Here is a 19,356-nt window from a genome sequence, read left to right as displayed (position 1 = left end):
ATCGGGTTAGGTCGGGTCAATTTGGGTCGGGTTAGTTCGGGTCGGGTCAATTTTTGGGTCCATATGTCGGGTCACGTTTGGGTCGGGTCAAGATCGGGTCTGGTATAGTCGAACCAACTTCGGGTATCGGGTCAAGATTAGGTCAAGTCCACTTCAGGTTGGGTAGATTTCAGGTTTCGGGTCACGGATCGGGTCATTAAGGTTGGGTCATCCATTTTGGGTCAGGATTGCCAGGTCTAGTCTTTTGGCCCTTGAGAATCCAATCTGAGGTCAAAATGACAAATAATTTCCAGAAATGAAGGTGTTATGAAACACCTCGATTTACGTGTCACAATTCTCAATCTGAGAAAATTTCTTAGTTAAGATTTTGGAGTAATTTTAGCTCTTAATGACCAAATATAAGAAAAAAATTGACAAATAAAAATACCGAAATTACTTTAGTGTGACAGACACATGTAAGAATTTGTATAGAACTTAGATATACAAACTAGTTAACATATAAGGAGTTCTAAACAGATTACTATATACAATAATTGACGTTATGTTGAACATAATAACCCTAATTTTAACATAATATTATTATGAATCAGGTTTACATAAGATTTTTTTTGGCAAATTACAACTATTTGTTCATAATTTATTATAACAATATCTTAATATAAATAAATAAATAGATTATTCTCCTAATAATATCAATATGAAAAATATATTACACAATACACATATATTTTCCGATAATATTGATTATATCCTATCTCTAACCCATTGTGATCCAAGTTTTGCTTAACTATGTTGAGTGAAAAGAGTCTTGCCTAAGCTAAGTTCAACCTTGTTTGTGAGAAGGCAAACCAAGCACAGATAAGTAGCTAACAAACAGAAGAACAATAGTGTAGAAGCCAAAAAATGGAACCAAAGCAAACAACAGTACCCAAATGAAAGTCTAACTGGCTAATACAAGAGGGGGGGTGAATTGTATTTGAGGTGAAATCTAAAAACTTTTTGCGGAATTTAACTAAATGAAATAATGACGAGAGAAGATATAGGCTTTTCTAAATTTCCACTATGTAATCAAACTCTGTACAAGTGAAGATTCAAACCCGTTAACAAGTTCCCCAAATTAGGAACTTGTTCCCAACTCTCACAGAAGACTTCAGCAACGAAGCTTCCTTAACCTCACCTTACAAACTCACAATCCCAACCCCAAAGTACTTGTATACAATCTGTGATTACAAATACCTATTGCACTCAAGAATATATGAAGGAAAATAACTCTCTTTATGTTATTAGATGGCTACTGGAATTTTTATGCTTAAGAGTTCTGTTTTGCTGAGATAGTTTGCATGAGTATTTATAGAGAAGGCTTAGTCATTAACCTCCACCATAATCACGTCCACATGTCAACAACCCACTAACAACTTGTGGAGTTATCTTGACAGATTGTGATCATGAAGAGGTTTCCTAGCCTTATCTAATTAAACCACTATCCTAACAACTTGATAACCATTAGCCGTATAAAAGATTTTCTCACAGAAAAACCACTTGCTAACTTTATCAAATATTTATTTAAAAGATTATCAAAAGTTTGTTTAAAAAGATTTTATTTGAAAAGATAAATTTATTATTTATTAAAACAACTAGATAATTATCTTCGATAATTATCTTTATTAAAACTTTTACAAATTATCTTTTCTTTAAGAAATTATCTTTTAAAACTAACTTTTATTCCAGTAGTCTTTAACATAAGTCATTGAGTTCCTTTCCGACTTTATATTATTGAGTGCTCACAATTAAAACTAGAACGTGAGATTTGCACGAGGCTTTTTAAAGAATGCTACTCCGCATCCAAGTTCCTACTCCGGAACGAACTTTGCTTGAATCCTTTATTCACCAAAGACTCAAAACATTCATTAGTCGAGTTTGTCAATTTGTCCATCAAAACCAAAAGGCTCAACAAATTCCCCCTTTTTGATGATGACAAACATTGACAAACTTAGGTAAATAAAATCATCCAGGCATGCAACAAAAATTTAGAGTAAGGCATGAAAACAAAAAAAACAATTAAAGAACTTAGAAAAATATTAAAAAGTATTTTTTTTTTTTTTTTTTTTTTAAAAAAAAAAAAAAAAAAAAAAAAAAAAAAAAACTGAGCAAAAGAAAAAATTAACAAAGACTTTAAAAACTGAACTTGGCAAAAGTTTGTACCTTCGATGTGTGAGTTCCTTGGTAAACACTTTAGCCGCCATGAAGTTTGTCTTTTCCCCCTTTTGGCATTATCAAAAGATTGAAAAAAAACATTTTGCTATACTCCCACTAGACTACGTAGGGAATAGTGAGCTCAAATAATGCAAGGCAAAAATAAGTTAGGTACCAAATTATCAGCAAACACACACAATCATATGAAAAATACGAGCCAAGTTCCGATTTAGGAAATAGAAGAGGAACATAGAGAATGTAGCAAAGGATAAAGGCGTACAAACCAAAGTTCAGAGAGATTAAACAAAACCAAAATAAAATTGTTCAACATATGAAATTAGAATAAGTGCAATCAAGGATTTAAGAGGCTGCATTGGTAGGATCAAGGGTTGGATTTGTGGGATCAATAGAGTCTTCCTCGACTTCCTCAAAGGCTACTTTGTTGATAGTTTCCAAGATCTCCTTGTTGCCTTCACTAAACTTGCCTTCAGCCTGTGCAAGCTTTGCCTCCACGCCTGCAAATCCGGTTGCTTGAGATTCTGCCAGAGCCTGCACCTGGCCTTTAAGAGAAAGCAATTCCGAGGCCATTTCCTCCAGTTTCTTGCTCACCAGAGTAGTCAACTTCTCCATATCTGCTTTAACCTGTTGAAAATCATAAACAAACACACGAGTTCCAGAGAAAGCAGCAAAGCCAGTAGGCTGAAATGGAGGAGGAGAAGGTGAATGAGGAGGCTGCCTAGTAGATGAGACAGGAATAGAAGAGGGTTCAATGGCAAAGGGAACTTGGGTAGGTTTGAAGGTGGGATCAGATTTGTCTGAGGAGCTGATGGTTTCTACAGTCACAGGGTGTGTAGTAGAAAGGGCAGGCTTGACCACATTCCTCTTACTTCTTCTAAGGCCCCCTGTAAACACAGGAATGACAGGTGGTCCAGCTGTGCTCTCAGAGTCTGTGGTATGTTCCCCCTCACTTTGATCAGTTCCCTGCCCCTCATGTGAGTCAGATTTTCGAGCTTCCCCCTCAGAAACTTCCTTATGTTCCCCCTCAGAATCTTCCTGTTTTTCTCCTTGCACATCTCCCTCAAGTATTTTTTCTTTGTTTTTCTCTCCGTTAGAACTTTTTTCTTCTTCCTTATCTCCCTCAGAATCATTGGAGGTGGTAGCACCCTCACTAGCAACCTCACTACCCTGGTCACTGCCCTCCTCATCACTTGCATCACATTCTTCCTCAGCTTCTTTCCCTTTCCCTTTCTTTTTCTCCCCTCCTTTCCGAGGCACAAAACATACTTTGCCATTTGTAAGCCTAAGACTCAGTCTAAGTAATGATTGTTCAGAGAGGATATTATCGGGTTTGAGATATGTTGGGGATTCACATTCAACATCAATACCAAAAGATTTGACCAACACAGTAAGGAAAGAGCCATATGGAATTGTGGTCTTTTGAGCATAAGAATTCAAGTGTTCAATCATTAGAGCAGGGAAATTAATCTGTATTTTGCATGCAAGACAGAATATGAGGGAGGCATCCAAGAGTGATACGGTACTTCGTTTTTGTAAACGGGGTACTATACCCTTCCAGGTGAAGGTAAACAGTAGCTTATGAAGGGGTGTTAGGGCATGATGGTGAGTAGTTTTCACTTTCGGATTTCCTCCAATAAATTGAAGGATTTTGCATTCATCATTATGGCCAATATTTACAGATTGTTTGTGCTTTAAATAAGAACAATAGCCTTTAACAGGAACTTGAAATAGATTTCCAAGATAATTGGCATCAATCGAAATTGGAATATCATTAAATACGGCCGAGCACACACCATTATCACATTGAAAGGTATTTTTGAACTCATAAATAAGTTTAGGATAAACAGGGTAATGAGAACAATTCTGGAACAAGTGAGTCCATTTTTGATAATCAATTAAAGAAGTAAATTCAGTGAACTTACTCGCCACACACCAATCATAGTTGATGTGATATCCGAGAGTGTAATTCCATGATGGGAATTTGGTGGTTGCGCGCCGTTTCCTGTCGCCGCCCTTCACAACCTTAGCCTTCCTCTTTGGCTGAGCAGATGGATGCACCATCGCAATTGGCACCGGTTGTGGAGACCCCGTGTTTGAGGAGGGTTTGGATGGTGGTGATCGGGTTTTTGGGGTGGTGTTTCGGTTGGTTTTCATGGTGTTGAAGGTAAAATGAAGGGAAGGAGAAGATGAATAGTGTGAATAGGAAGGAGAGAGAGTGAGGCTGGTTATGGGAGTTTATGGGGAGTTTAATTGATTTGATAGGTGAAGGTGGAGTGAAAAGAAGAAGAAGAGTTTAATTGGGAGGAGTGAGAAAGAAAAGTGACGGTTTAAAAGGTGAGGTAGTGGAGTAGTTTTAGAGGTAGTAGGATTTAATTTGGTGAAATAATTGCACTCATCTAATTCAATGTTGATAAAATAAAATCGTAAGTTAAGGAGTTGATATACATGCTTCTTATCTTACGTAACAAATAAAAGCAGAACTGAACAAAGGAAAATAAGGAGGAAAAAAAAAAAGATAAAAATATGAATAAAAGATAAGAATAAAAGATAAAAAAAATAAGGAAGGCAAAAAAGATAATAATAGGAAGGAAAACAAATTAACAATATAAAAAAATGGTAAGTGCAAATGGATTGTAAATTATGATGATAATTTACGTGATCATAATACAGAGAATAAAGAATGATGAAAAGGGAACTTGAAACAACATGGCTCAATATTTTTAACATATTAAAAGTATGTATAAGTGACTTTTCAATACTTCACAAATCTTTTCCCTGGGTAATTTCAGCTGTGTTATGCACACAAGATTGAGCATAGCATTGTTAGTTACATCCGATTTTACCTTAGGGGTTCCAAACAAAAATCACTTTAGCCGTAGCATCCCCAATTCCACACGCATCTTTTCAAACTTGTCTCTGCTTAAAGGCTTAGTTAATATATCAGCAATTTGTCATTCAGTAGAAATAAAATCTAGCCTAATTAAGCCCTTTTTCAGGAAAGTCATAAACATATCAAAAGTTTCATCTTTACTATGTAAGAATATGACCCATGTAAATCTAGAATAATCATCTACAAGAACTAAGACATATATTTTTCCACTTCTACTTTGAATTCTAACGGGGCCACACAAATCCATATGAATGAGTTCCAATGGTTTTGTGGTGCTTACCATTTTCTTTGATTTAAATGATGATCGAACATGCTTTCCTTTGATGCAAGCTTCACAAATTTTGTCATTTAGGAATTTGATAGAAGGTAATCCGATTACCAAGTCCTTTGACCTTAATTTGTCAAGCAATGAAAGACTAACATGTCCAAAACGTCTATGCCATAGAAGTGGATCATCCTCAATAACACTTAAACAGGATAGATTGTATTTTGGAACTTTGTTAAGATCCACGGTATACGTGTTCCCTTTACGAGTTCCTTCCAAAACGATTTTTCCAGTGTTATTGTTGATGATTTTGCAATTTTCAGAAGAAAAGCTTACAGAGTTTCCTTTATCACAAAGCTGAGATATACTGAGTAGATTATGCTTCAAACCCTCGACTAAAAATACATTGTCAATTGCATGGGAACTTGACCTTCCTACTTTGCCAACAGCAACAATGTTGCCTTTCTTATTGTCTCCAAAGGTCACTGTTCCCCCTGTATAGGCCGTCAGTGAGAGAAATCTGGATTCATCTCCTGTCATGTGCTTAGAACAACCGCTATCGAGGTACCACTGGTTGTTCCCCCTCACTGCGACCTGCAAAAGAAATTAAGGGTTAGTAGCAGGAACCCTTTCATTCATGGGTTCCTGTGTTGACACATTTAAATCAGATTTCTTCTGCCAAACATAGTTCACATTCTTATTGTACAGATTTGCTTTCTTAGTACATTCTTCACTGCGATGTTCCTTTTTACCACAAAAAGAACAAACGGTCTCACTAGGTAAGTTCACATATTTCTTTTTCTTTCCAGTGGACTTCTTCTTATGAACATAGCCTAGACCTTCTGTTCTTTTTGTCTGAGCTTCCTTTACCCACTTGGGAACACCCGTGCTTGCTGTATTTTTACTTTTTCTTGCAATTTCTAGGTCCTTTTCTAGTTTCTCATTTTTATCATTGGTTTCCTTTATCTCTTTCTTAACATGCTCTAGTTCATTATTAAACATGATTAAAGGAACTTCAGTAGACCTGCAAGAATCAATGTTAGTACACAACATTTTATATTGAGTCAATTCAATATTCAGCATGATATTCTCACTCTTGACTCTTTCAAGGGATTCTTTTAGCATAATATTTTTATCTAACAATTCAAAGAATCTGCCTTGAACATCATTTCTTAAGCTATTCAGATACTTAACATGATCTCTACAAATTCCAGTTGCCTTTTCGGCTTGCCTTAGTTTTGCACATAATTCTTTATATTCATCTAAGGTTTCTAACAATAAAGAGATTAATTTATCCTTTGAGAGAGATTTCAAATAACTAGGTTGAATGACTACCTCATCATCATGCTTTGCCATTAGACAGAGATTGGCTACTTCATCGTCTGTGTGTTCCTGTTCCTCTTCTTCGGAACTTGATTCTCCCCACGTGGAAATCATTGCTTTACTGAAATTTGTTTTAGAAAAGTTAGGCTTGGAATTTCTGCTTTGATCAGCTTCTTTTCCCTTGCCTTTCTCAGATTCCCATAATGGACACTCTTTGATGAAGTGGTTGGTGCTTCCACATTTGTGACAAGAAGACTTGGCTTTGGGTTCCTGATTTCTTTTACTGTATCCTTTCTTCTTGTCTAAAAACTTGTTGTTATGGTAGAATTTTTTCAGCCTTCTCACCAACATTGCAGCTTCTTCTTCATCGATGTCAGACTTCTCTTCGGATTCTTCATTAGCTCTTAATGCTAGCCCTTGACTTTTGACAGTCTCCTGAGTCCGATTGTTCGACTGGATCTCGTGAGTAATGAGGGAACCCGCAAGTTGTTCCAGATTGAACTTGGTGAAGTCTTTTGATTCCTGCACCGCTGCAACCTTTGCTCTCCATCTGTCATTGTCTGGAAGACTTCTTAAGACTTTTCTGACCTGCTCATCTATAGGAATTATCTTGCCAAGACACGTTAGTTCGTTAGTAATACTTTTAAATCGAGTAAACATGTCTTTAATGGATTCTTTGTTTCCCATTTCAAAGCGCTCATACTGAGACAAAAGAATGTCTATTTTGGAACGTTTAACATCTGACGTTCCTTCATGTGTAACTTCCAGAAGATCCCAAATTTCCTTTGCGGACTTGCACCCTTTGACACGAGTATGTTCATCGGGTCCAAGTCCCCAAATTAAAAACTTTTTGGCAGTAGCATTCATTTCAAGTTTTTCAAAATCTGTTTTTTCATACTCATCCATAGGTTTAGGGATTACCTCATTATTAGCATTCGTTTTCGTAATTTCGTAATCTCCTACTTGTATAATCCGCCATACCTGATAATTCTCTGCTTGGATAAAGATTTCCATCTTATCCTTCCAATAAGGATAAAATTTGCCGTTGAAGTATGGAGGCCTTTGAATGGATGTACTCCCGAATTCCTTTTCCTCTGTGTAAGCCATTTTCCAGGAACTTACTCAACAGGGTTGCCTGCGTGTTCTGAGTTCCCGCTCTGATACCAACTGAAAGTCTAACTGGCTAATACAAGAGGGGGGGTGAATTGTATTTGAGGTGAAATCTAAAAACTTTTTGCGGAATTTAACTAAATGAAATAATGACGAGAGAAGATATAGGCTTTTCTAAATTTCCACTATGTAATCAAACTCTGTACAAGTGAAGATTCAAACCCGTTAACAAGTTCCCCAAATTAGGAACTTGTTCCCAACTCTCACAGAAGACTTCAGCAACGAAGCTTCCTTAACCTCACCTTACAAACTCACAATCCCAACCCCAAAGTACTTGTATACAATCTGTGATTACAAATACCTATTGCACTCAAGAATATATGAAGGAAAATAACTCTCTTTATGTTATTAGATGGCTACTGGAATTTTTATGCTTAAGAGTTCTGTTTTGCTGAGATAGTTTGCATGAGTATTTATAGAGAAGGCTTAGTCATTAACCTCCACCATAATCACGTCCACATGTCAACAACCCACTAACAACTTGTGGAGTTATCTTGACAGATTGTGATCATGAAGAGGTTTCCTAGCCTTATCTAATTAAACCACTATCCTAACAACTTGATAACCATTAGCCGTATAAAAGATTTTCTCACAGAAAAACCACTTGCTAACTTTATCAAATATTTATTTAAAAGATTATCAAAAGTTTGTTTAAAAAGATTTTATTTGAAAAGATAAATTTATTATTTATTAAAACAACTAGATAATTATCTTCGATAATTATCTTTATTAAAACTTTTACAAATTATCTTTTCTTTAAGAAATTATCTTTTAAAACTAACTTTTATTCCAGTAGTCTTTAACATAAGTCATTGAGTTCCTTTCCGACTTTATATTATTGAGTGCTCACAATTAAAACTAGAACGTGAGATTTGCACGAGGCTTTTTAAAGAATGCTACTCCGCATCCAAGTTCCTACTCCGGAACGAACTTTGCTTGAATCCTTTATTCACCAAAGACTCAAAACATTCATTAGTCGAGTTTGTCAATTTGTCCATCAAAACCAAAAGGCTCAACACCAAAGCTCGCAAGAAGCAGCCACGGCAGAACAACAACATCATCACCCTCTTCTCCATAACTCTAGCTTCCCTCAAAACCCCATTAAACCCTTTAACCAAACCCTTAATCCTCAATTCCTCAAATAAATTTCTCCGTTTTCTACGCCCCAATTCACCCTTTACCTCAAATTCAGCCCTCCTCAATCCAATTCTCTCTCTTCTTCCTCTCATGCTCCATTCAAGTGACGAAGAAATCATTCGCACGGCTGTGAAGATGGTCGGGGCGGTATCGCTTGTTTCGATTGAGGCCAATGAGAGGATTGCTGGGGATGCAGGGATTGTAAAGGGTTTGGTGTTGAATATTTTGAGGTTTGAAATGATGGAAACTAAGAAAGTTGTTTGTAATGCTGTTTTGGATCTTTCTATCACTTCTTTGGGTTGTCAAAGATTGTTGGATGTTTCTGGTTTGAATTATATTATGTAAGTTTCTCCTCCTTTTTACAATTTCTGTTTTTGTTTTTATTGTTTTTTGGCTTTAATTTGGTTTATTTGAATGTTAATATGTATTGCACATTATATTATTGAACCATATAAATTTCATGAGCCAACTATAAGGAGTTTTTCAGTATTGGTAATAGTGGTATGGGTACTAAAACAGAAATTTAATTAGCCAAGGTTTCGACATTCGAATACTGTAGAAAATTTGTGAGCCAAGGTTTTGAGTAGAGTTTTAATTTTGTGAGCCCAAGTTTCAAATAGTGCATGAATTTTGCAAGCCTATGTTTCAAATTGTGTATAAATTTCGCGAGACAAGGTTTTAAATATTGTACTCAAAAAACTAACAGAGGTGTGACTCTGTGAGCCTGTGAATGAGTGCTCCTTCGTGTCATGTAGTCGTGGTCTGTTGTTAGGAGAATTTTTAAGGAGGTTTTTCTCCATGATGGCTAAAAAGAATAGAGGAGCAATGGAGGCATGGGTGTTGAAGCTGAGATCATATACAATGGAATGGTGGGAATTGGCTTCAAAATTTTGCTAATAAGATGTCATGGCTGCATCTTATTGCTCATCTTGCATGACTTCGTGACCACTAATTTGTAATGTGCTTCTGAAGCTAGAAGCAAGCTGGCTATAAACCATGGTTTTCATTTAGTGATATGGTTTGCTATGGACTTGAGAACCATCCGAAATATTGTTGCGTTTCTTAGGCTCTTACATTGGCCTTAGTTTGTGCCTATGTGGCTTCTTTTACACTTTGTTTGGATAGCATTATCATAGAGAGAAAGGGAGGAAAGGGAAAGAGAAGGATAGAAAGGGGAAGGAAGAAGTGAGCTTATAATGTCCTTCCAAAATTTTCAAACAAGGGAGAACTAATCCCTCGTTTTCTCATTCCCTTCTTTCCCTCTGAATTGCCTATTTGGACACACTGTAAATTGTATTTCTTTGGTGTGGTATTGCTTCTTCATCATGTGAAAAATCCGTAGTTGGTTAACCCTTCCCAAAACGGGCACTTTATTTGGCTACTGATATTCTCTAGCAAGGATCCCTTTTAACCAAGTTTGCGGGTTTGGTTAATTTTGCCTCCTTGTTTGTAATAAATGTAATTATCCTTTATGTACAAATCATCCCAAATAAAGGGACTATACGACTTAAAATTGCAAATTATTTGATAGCTAAGAAACAACATTGATTTAATTGACAAGAATAAGTTGACATGTGAGATATATAATATTGCTGATCTTTCACAATTTTGTAACCTATGTTACATGGACTCGGAAACGGGTGTCGGACACTGAGTGTCTGATCCGGCAAGTTCCAAAATTTTAGGACACGGGGACTCTGTCTGTATTTGGACACGGGGACACGTCAATACGTCACTTAAATTTATATAAATAATTTATATATTACAAAAGCTTTAAATTTTTCATTTAGTCCACACTTTTTTTTTTTTTTTTAATTCTTTCCTCGGTAAATTCTCCTAATAAATGACAATCTTCTTCTCTCCATCTTCTCTATATGGACTATATCAATGGTGGTGTTTGAACAAGATGTGTTTTTTTTTCATATTTCTCCTCTATTTTCCTCTCCACTCTTAATAAAAGTGTCCGAGTGCACAGTGAAGAGTCTGACACGTGTCCCGTGTCAGTGTTGTGTTGACACAAACACTTTGCGATTTTAGCCGTGTCCGATTAACATAGCTTGTAACCAATTGTTTCCTGGCTGGATTGTTAATAAAACCTTAAGGTATTCATGTGCTTTTTAACTTTTTTGTCACTCTTTTTCTAATGGAACTCACTTTTTACTAGTACTTAAAATTATGTGTGCCAATATTTATGATATGGTATAATATGTTTTAGGCTTGGGTTACTTCAGGTTCAAAAATCCCTGGTGTCTTCCCTGTATATAAATCTCGTTGAAAGCGAGGGTGATTTTTTCCTAGGAGTTAAACATAAACAAGAAAAAATTTCATTGCTACTACTCAATGCTGCTGCTACTCTTATCAACTTTTGCCACCCCGAAAAGCTCAAAAGCATTCCAAGGAGGCTAAAAGAAGCAACTTTTCCTTATTTGGGAGAAATATGGTCTAAAGTACGTGCAAAATTGTTAGCTTCTGAAATTATGAATGTCTCTAAAGTAAAATGCTGCTACAAGAGCAACCTTACAAATTAGTGTGCGGGTCTTGGGCGGGTTTCATTCCGCGTAGTGTCGGACACTACGAAACCTAACAGCGGTATCGAAGCCGCGCTCACTTTAATTATTGTAACTAATAATTAATTACGGTGATTTAAAATGGATTTAAATTTCTAGTTTTGTTTTCTAATTAGATGAGAATCTCGTTTTAATTAGTCTTAATCTCGTATTTTACTAATTTTGGCTCATGAACCAAGATTTCGACCCAAAAGTAGTGAATTTTGGGAGGAATCATTGTTCTAAATCGGTTTTGACCCTCTTTGAAAACTGTCCAGAAGCCAAAATCCACCCAGAAACATGTTTTTCGAGGGGTTTTTCGTTTTTGACGAAAAATTTTAAATCTTTAAACCTTGATTAAGTATGGCATGTTAAAGGTAGATTAAATATATGGTTGCATTACTAATCTACTGCAATAATAAATCTTATTAAGCATGTTTGTGAAGTCATAATTGGTGCTTGATTTGGTAACCTCATTTTTCACATAAACTTGAAATTTCACAATTTTGCAAATTAATTGCTGCAAGTGTGAATGTTTATGGTGAATGTGTAATTTTGAAGTCCCTAATATGATAAAGATCCAATCTTTAATTGTTTATTTGGTTGGAACTTTGATTTCTAAATTCCATGTTAAACTAATTTTTAGATTTAATCATTTTTTAGTTGATTAAGGTCCTAAAAGTTCAAAACTTGTGATTGAAATTTAATTAATCTTTATATTGGAAGATGTAATTTTTCAATTATACACAAGTTAGTGTTGGAAATTTTTTATTAGATGAATGGGTTTATTTTTCCAACCTCTTTAATTTTGTCAAATCTCATTATTAATTTATGTATGGTTAAATTAATTGTGAGTATAACCCTTCATTTTTGTAGCATCATGATGAACCTAAAATTGATTTAAAGAATGGTTCTTGAATAATTTTGGTTTGTGCACTATAAAATTGAATTTATTTAAGTTAGACTTGTTATATTTTCATTCTTGCTCAATGTTGGATCTAAAATAAATTTAGAATTAATTTTATGCCGCACAAAAAAACACACCCTTGGGCTAGCTGGGCTGCTCGCGCAACCCACATGTGGCTGCCAAAGTGCGTGTGTGGGCTGCCTTGCCCCCTTGATGCGCTAATGTGTATGTGTGCATTTCTGCGGTTTTGGTGCGGCACAAGGTGCAGCAACCCAGCAATGCTAGTAGGCCACCCACAAGCTGCCAGTGCCAGCAGCATGCGAGCATGCGTATGTAGCATGCTGCGAGGCTGCTGGTGCCAGCAGGCGCGGGGTACGGTGCTAGCTGGGCAGGCCAGCACCCTAGGCACACATAGCCAAAGGCCTTGGTGCCTAGCAAGCTTAGCCCCATCGCTTGGATGCTAGGCATTCGACCATTTTGTAGGCTATAACTTTGCGTTATTTGGGCCATTTTCATTATTTATTTAATTATTTTAACGAGGCTAGGCCTTGGTTCCTCTGGCACTTATAAAATAATTTGGCAAAATATGGGTTAACCAGCTTAATTAATTGGATTAATTAAGTTTGATGCGGAATTCAGTGGGAGCTTCATTAATTACTTGAGCTAATTTTATTGTATTTTAATCACATAATCGGTTAACAACTTTGACTAGTTTCAATATGGCGCGTTAATCGGATTAACCACCTAAGTTAGTTACTAGTTTCATTGTGTTATGCATTATTACTTTTTTTCGTTGTAAAATGCATGGGCCATTCACACATAGTGAATAGATGAATGAAATGTATATTGTATCACAACTAGTGGGGCCCGACTAGGATAGTAAATACGGACTGCGATCCATTACGTGTTTTTGTAAATCTAAATACAGTCTGCGTACCGTTGCGTATTTTTGTACCTTAATATTTAGATTAATCCTAGTCATAGTAACTAGTAGTTGCATATTTGGTGGAAATGTCTCGAAGACGGCGTTTCTAAGAGGACAAGCCAAGAAGTTGCATCAAAGACTCATGGAGATTTGAAGACTCAAGGGGTCTTGCTAGTTGCCAAATGCATCTTTTACTTTTGTTCTATATATATAATTATGTTTATATATGATTAAATAGTATGATAGATGCATGTTTAGGATTTGAAATGTTGCGATGATTAATTAAGATCACTTAAATCAACCAACATAGAAACCCTAGGTCCCTATAAAATTGAGCTAAAATTTGCCATTCCAAGAACAACACTTACCGAACTAATGCGCATAGTGATGGGCTACGCCAAAGCGAGGCATCACTACTTCCCTAAGAACATAAGGTATACTAGGTATACAAGTTGGTCTTGGTTAAGCTCAACGATATCAGTAAGAAGTCCTTAGATGTCGTGGCAATGGAGATAAAATGTCATGGAAGCATTAGATGCGACGTTTTATCAAACCAAGAGTACCTTAGAGCTATTAGCAATTGGATTGCTTACCTTAAAATATTAAGTGTTAAGACAAGCCAAAGCATGCTTAATCACTTTTTGATTATTGGGATCTTGGCATCATTTTATTCTCGCCAAAACGGGACTAATATTAATGCGTGGATAAAACAATCAATAAGATTGAAAATTGGCATGTATGCTTTAAATTTCAAACTTATTTGTTTTATGAATGGTTTTTCATTTCAAATTCTTTCAATTGTAGAAACATGTCTGCAAATAACTCAAACAACCAATTTTCATTACGCTCAATTCTCGACAAGGAGATGTTAAGTGGGCCAAATTTTCTTGATTGGTAAAGTAACTTGCGTATAGTTCTCATGCAAGAGCAAAAGGAATACGTCTTTGATGAAGAAATGCTCGACGCTCCCAGTGAGGAGGTCACTCAGGCTGCCCTAAATCGATGGCAAACTGCCAATCGGGATGTCAAATGCATCATGTTGGCCACTATGTCTCCAGACCTCCAAAAGACTTTCTTTGAAAAGGAGACGACTTTTGAGATCATTTCTGAACTTCAGAACATGTTCCAAAAGCAGGCCCAAACTGAAAGGTTCGAAACCCACAGGTAGATCCTTGAGAGCAAGCTCAAGAAAGGAAAGCCAGTCAGCCCACATGTACTTAAAATGATCGGATTATTTGACAACATGGAAAGGCTTGACGCGTGTATTCAACCGAGATGGCAATTGACATCATTCTCAATTCGCTGCATAAAGGCTATGATTAGTTTGATGAACTATAATATACACGACATGGAGAAAACCTCACCGAGCTTCATGGGATGTTAAAGCAGGCCGAGAAAACGTTCAAGGATGAGGGGAAGCATGACATGCTCATGATAAAAAAGGGCAAGTCTTTCAAGTGCTCGGACAAGAAGAGAAGTTTTAAAGGGAAAAAGAAGAAGAATTTTCCGCCTAAGTCAAGCGCTGCTATGAGCGGCCAGGACAAGAAGGTAGCCTTTTCTAAATCCGATTCCGAATGTTTCTATTGCAAGAAGAAAGGACATTGGAAGCGGGATTGCCTCAAATTCAAGGAAGATAAGAAGAACGGCATTGTTGCTTCTATATCAGGTATTTTTGTTATAGACTTAAACTTCGCTAGCAAAACATCATGGGTATTAGATACCGGATGTGGCTCACACCTTTGTTCCAATGCTCAAGGACTAAGGATAAGTAAGAAACTAGAGAAGGGAGAGGTCGAGATACGGGTCGGCAATGGAACCAGGATATCAGGCGCATCCGTTGGAAGTCTCAGTTTGTCTTTGCCCTCTGGGCTTGTTTTAGAACTTGACAATTGTTATCATGTCCCAAGAGTTACCAAAAACATTATTTCAATTTCGGCGTTGGACGCCAAGGGATTTGAATTTCGAATAAAAAACAATAGTTGTTCGTTTTATTTCGATAATGTTTTATATGGTAAGGCATATTCAGAAATGACCTTTATGTGCTTTCTCTAGACAAACAAGTTTATAACATTGATGATACCGCCAAAAGATCTAAGACCATTGAGTCGAATCAAACCTACTTGTGGCATTGTCGTCTTGGCCACATTAACATCAAACGCATTAAGAAACTTCTTCATGAAGGTATTCTTGACTCATTCGACTTAGAGTCGTTTGAAAATTGCGAAGGATGTTTATTAGGCAAGATGATAAAGTAACCATTCTCCAAGTTACGAGAAAGGGCTAGTGACTTATTGGGTCTTATACATACGGATGTATGTGGACCAATGAGTACACCCCTAAGGCAAGGTTTTCGATATTTCATTACCTTCACCGACGACTATAGTAGATATGGTTATGTCTACCTTATGTCGAACAAATCTGAATCCTTTGAGAAATTCAAAGAGTTTAAGAGTGAAGTGGAAAATCATCTTGGCAAGAAAATCAAAGCACTTCGATCGGATCGAGGTGGCGAGTATTTGAGCCACGAATTCAACGATCACTTGAAAGAAAATGGTATTCTTTCAGAGATGACACCTCCCGGAACTCCACAATGGAACGGAGTGTCCGAAAGGAGAAATCAAACCTTGTTAGACATTGTCCGATCAATGATGGGTCTTAGTGAACTTCCTATCTCTTTCTGGGGACACGCAATTCTAACTGCGGCACTAACACTGAACCGAGCTCCGTCAAAAGCTGTCGAAAAGACTCCATATGATTATGGACAAAGAAACCTCCACGGTTGTCTTTTCTTAAGATTTGGGGTTGTGAATCATATGTCAAAAGATTAATTTCTGACAAACTTCACCCAAAATCGAACAAGTGTTTCTTTGTGGGATACATAAAAGAAAACAAAGGGTATTACTTCTACAACAAATCCGAGAACAAAGTGTTTGTTACTCGTGATGGTGTCTTTTTGGAGAAGGAACACCTTTCTAAAATGACAAGTGGGAGGAAAATCGAACTCGTCGAAGTTCAAGAGGACGAGCAACAAAGTCAACCTGACAAAAATGACAGTCAAAGTGCTTTAGAAGCAGCTGTTGACATTGGTCAGAGTCAAACCGACAATGTGAAAAGTCGAACTAACAATGCAAATGCTCAACCTATTACCCTCCGTAGGTTGCAACGACCAAGATCTCAACCAGACAGATACCTCGGTGTTGTCTTAACCGAAGATCAAGACATTCTAGTTATGGATGGAGATGAGCCAGCGACGTACAAACAAGCTATCACGAGCCCCGACTCTGCAAAATGGCAAAAGGCCATGAAATCCAAGACGGACTCCGTGTTTGAAAATCAAGTCTAGGACTTGGTTGATTTGCCCGAAGGTTACACACCTATCGGTTGTAATGGATTTTCAAGTTGAAAACCGACAAAGATGGAAATGTATCTATACACAAAGCTAGATTGGTGGCAAAAGGTTACAGGCAAATTCACGGCGTTGATTATGATGAAACCTTTTCGCTAGTCGCCATGCTTAAGTCCGTCCAGATTATCCTAGCAATTGCCGCATATTATGATTATGAAATATGGCAAATGGATGTCAAAACCGCCTTCCTTAATGGGATTTTGGAAGAAAATGTGTATATGACACAGCCGGAAGGTTTTGTTAATCCAAGCAATGCTGGGAAGGTATCCAAGCTTAAGAAGTCCATTTATGGACTAAAGCAGGCAAGCAGAAGTTGGATTCTGCGATTCGATGAAGCCATTAATAAGTTTGGTTTTATCAAGAATTCAGATGAGTCTTGTGTTTTCAAGAAGGTCAGTGGGAGTGACATCGCATTCCTTGTCTTATATGTCGATGACATATTACTCATTGGAAACAGCATTAAACTGTTATAGTCCGTAAAGGGCTGGCTTGGAAAGTGCTTTTCAATGAAGGACTTGGGAGAGGCATAGTACATATTAGGCATCAAGATATATAGGGATAGATCCAAAAGGATGATTGGATAGAGCCAAAGTAATTATATTGATAAGGTACCGACACGATTCAACATGGAAGGGGCCAAGAGAGGGCACCTACCCATGTCACAAAGCATAACTCTCAGCAAGAAGAAGTGTCCACAGACACCTGATGAGCGAGAGAGGATGAGTCAGGTTCCATATGCTTCGCTTATTGGATCGATCATGTATGCCATGATATGTACTAGGCCAGATGTATCATATGCCTTGAGTGCTACGAGCCGATACCAATCAGACCCAGGAGAGGCGCATTGGACTGCGGCCAAGAAAATCCTAAAGTACCTGAAAAGGAACAAGTATAGGTTTCTGGTCTATGGTGGTAGTGATAATTTGGTTGTTAGAGGTTATATTGACGTGAGCTTCAATTCCAGATTGACAGACACGACTCCAAGTCGTAGTCAAGGTACATATTCTGCCTAAAAGGAGGAGCTTTTTGTTGGAAGAGTGCTAAGCAAAGCACCACTGCAGATTCTACAACTGAAGTCGAATACTTTCCAGCTTCAGAAGAAGCTAAGGAGGCAATTTGGATTCGTAAGTTCGTTGGTGAACTTAATGTTGTACCCTCCATCAAGGGTTCGATAGACCTCTATTGTGACAACAATGGAGCTATCGCTCAGGCCAGGGAGCCAAGGGAATATTAGAAGGTCAAACATGTCAATAGGCGATTTTACATGATAAGGGAATGGAAGTCCGAGGGTGAAATCGAAATTAAGATTGGAACGGACGACAATGTAGCCGATCCACTCACTAAACCTTTGCCTCAAGTGAAGCACAACAAGCACGTTGAGGCAATAGGAATAAAGCATATTGGAAATTGGCTTTGATTTCCCTGTATATGTGTTTTAATTAAATTGGATTTTTTAGTAAGCAGCCGATCCACTATATTAAAACCATTCGGTTTTGCAGTAATTTAATTTCCTACAAAATTATTATCACTCCATTTCTATTTAATTGTATTTTAGAATTAAATAATGAGTCCATTCGATGTGAATATTCAAGACAGGGTATGAAGACAATGTCTTGGATAAAGAAACACCTGTTAAGTGAACATTGAATATTTCAATCAAAAATTATCCCTAATCAAGGTCATTTAAATGATGAACGATTAATGACCACTTGAGATTAGTATGTAGTATGATTTAGAGCACAGTTTCTTGTGCTACGAGGACATGATTGTCATAAATCATTTGTACAAGTATTGGTTTGGAACTGTACCGGATCGACCTATGAGAGTACTTTAAGAGATTTAAAACCGTCATAAGTACATTTCTCATTATAGCTATCGGAACCTTTTTCCTCGACCATGAGTATTGTAAGTTCTCTTGTTTGAGTACTAGTCGTTTTGATGTTGTCAAACGTCTTCCGTAAAAGGGGATTATAAAGGCGACACTCGGGCGACTAGGTCCTCTTAGTAAGGGAAGCTTATAGTACGAGACTAGGAATGTCCCCCTATTAACAATAGGGAATATGTCTTTGTTGTTTACAAGGCCTCTCGAAGAGCGAGTCTATGAAAATGCATGGCCGTGGTCAGATGGATTTTAGAAATCATCTGCTTATTGACATTCGAACTCGAAAATTGAGAATTCTGGACGTAATAAGGATGACAAAAAATCTTAACTTATAGTTCATGAAGACACATTAAGTGACATAGGAAATGGGCTATTCACTAACTGCACACTTGTCCGGAAGGACAAGTGAGAGATTGAAAGGAATGGTGTCCTTCCAACCAGTGTATTATTCTGATAGAGGGTTCGGAATTATTAAAAAGCTAATTCTTTAGTGAGGTCAAGTGATAGGAATGCCTAGGTGGAGGCTGCTTCCGATTAGTAATATCAATGGGTAATTAATATTACGGCTTAATCTTGACTGAACCCTTCGGGTCGCACCCCAATCGAATAATCGATCAGAGACGATGAATCAATCCGAAGGATTAGATGAGTCATTAGAGTATTATGAATAAAGATGTCGGATATCGAGCTTAGA

Source organism: Chenopodium quinoa, unplaced genomic scaffold (genome assembly GCF_001683475.1).
Source record: "Chenopodium quinoa cultivar QQ74 unplaced genomic scaffold, ASM168347v1, whole genome shotgun sequence".
Lineage (NCBI taxonomy): Eukaryota > Viridiplantae > Streptophyta > Magnoliopsida > Caryophyllales > Amaranthaceae > Chenopodium > Chenopodium quinoa.
The sequence above is the reverse complement of the archived record's forward strand: the minus strand, read 5'-3'. Positions refer to the sequence as shown.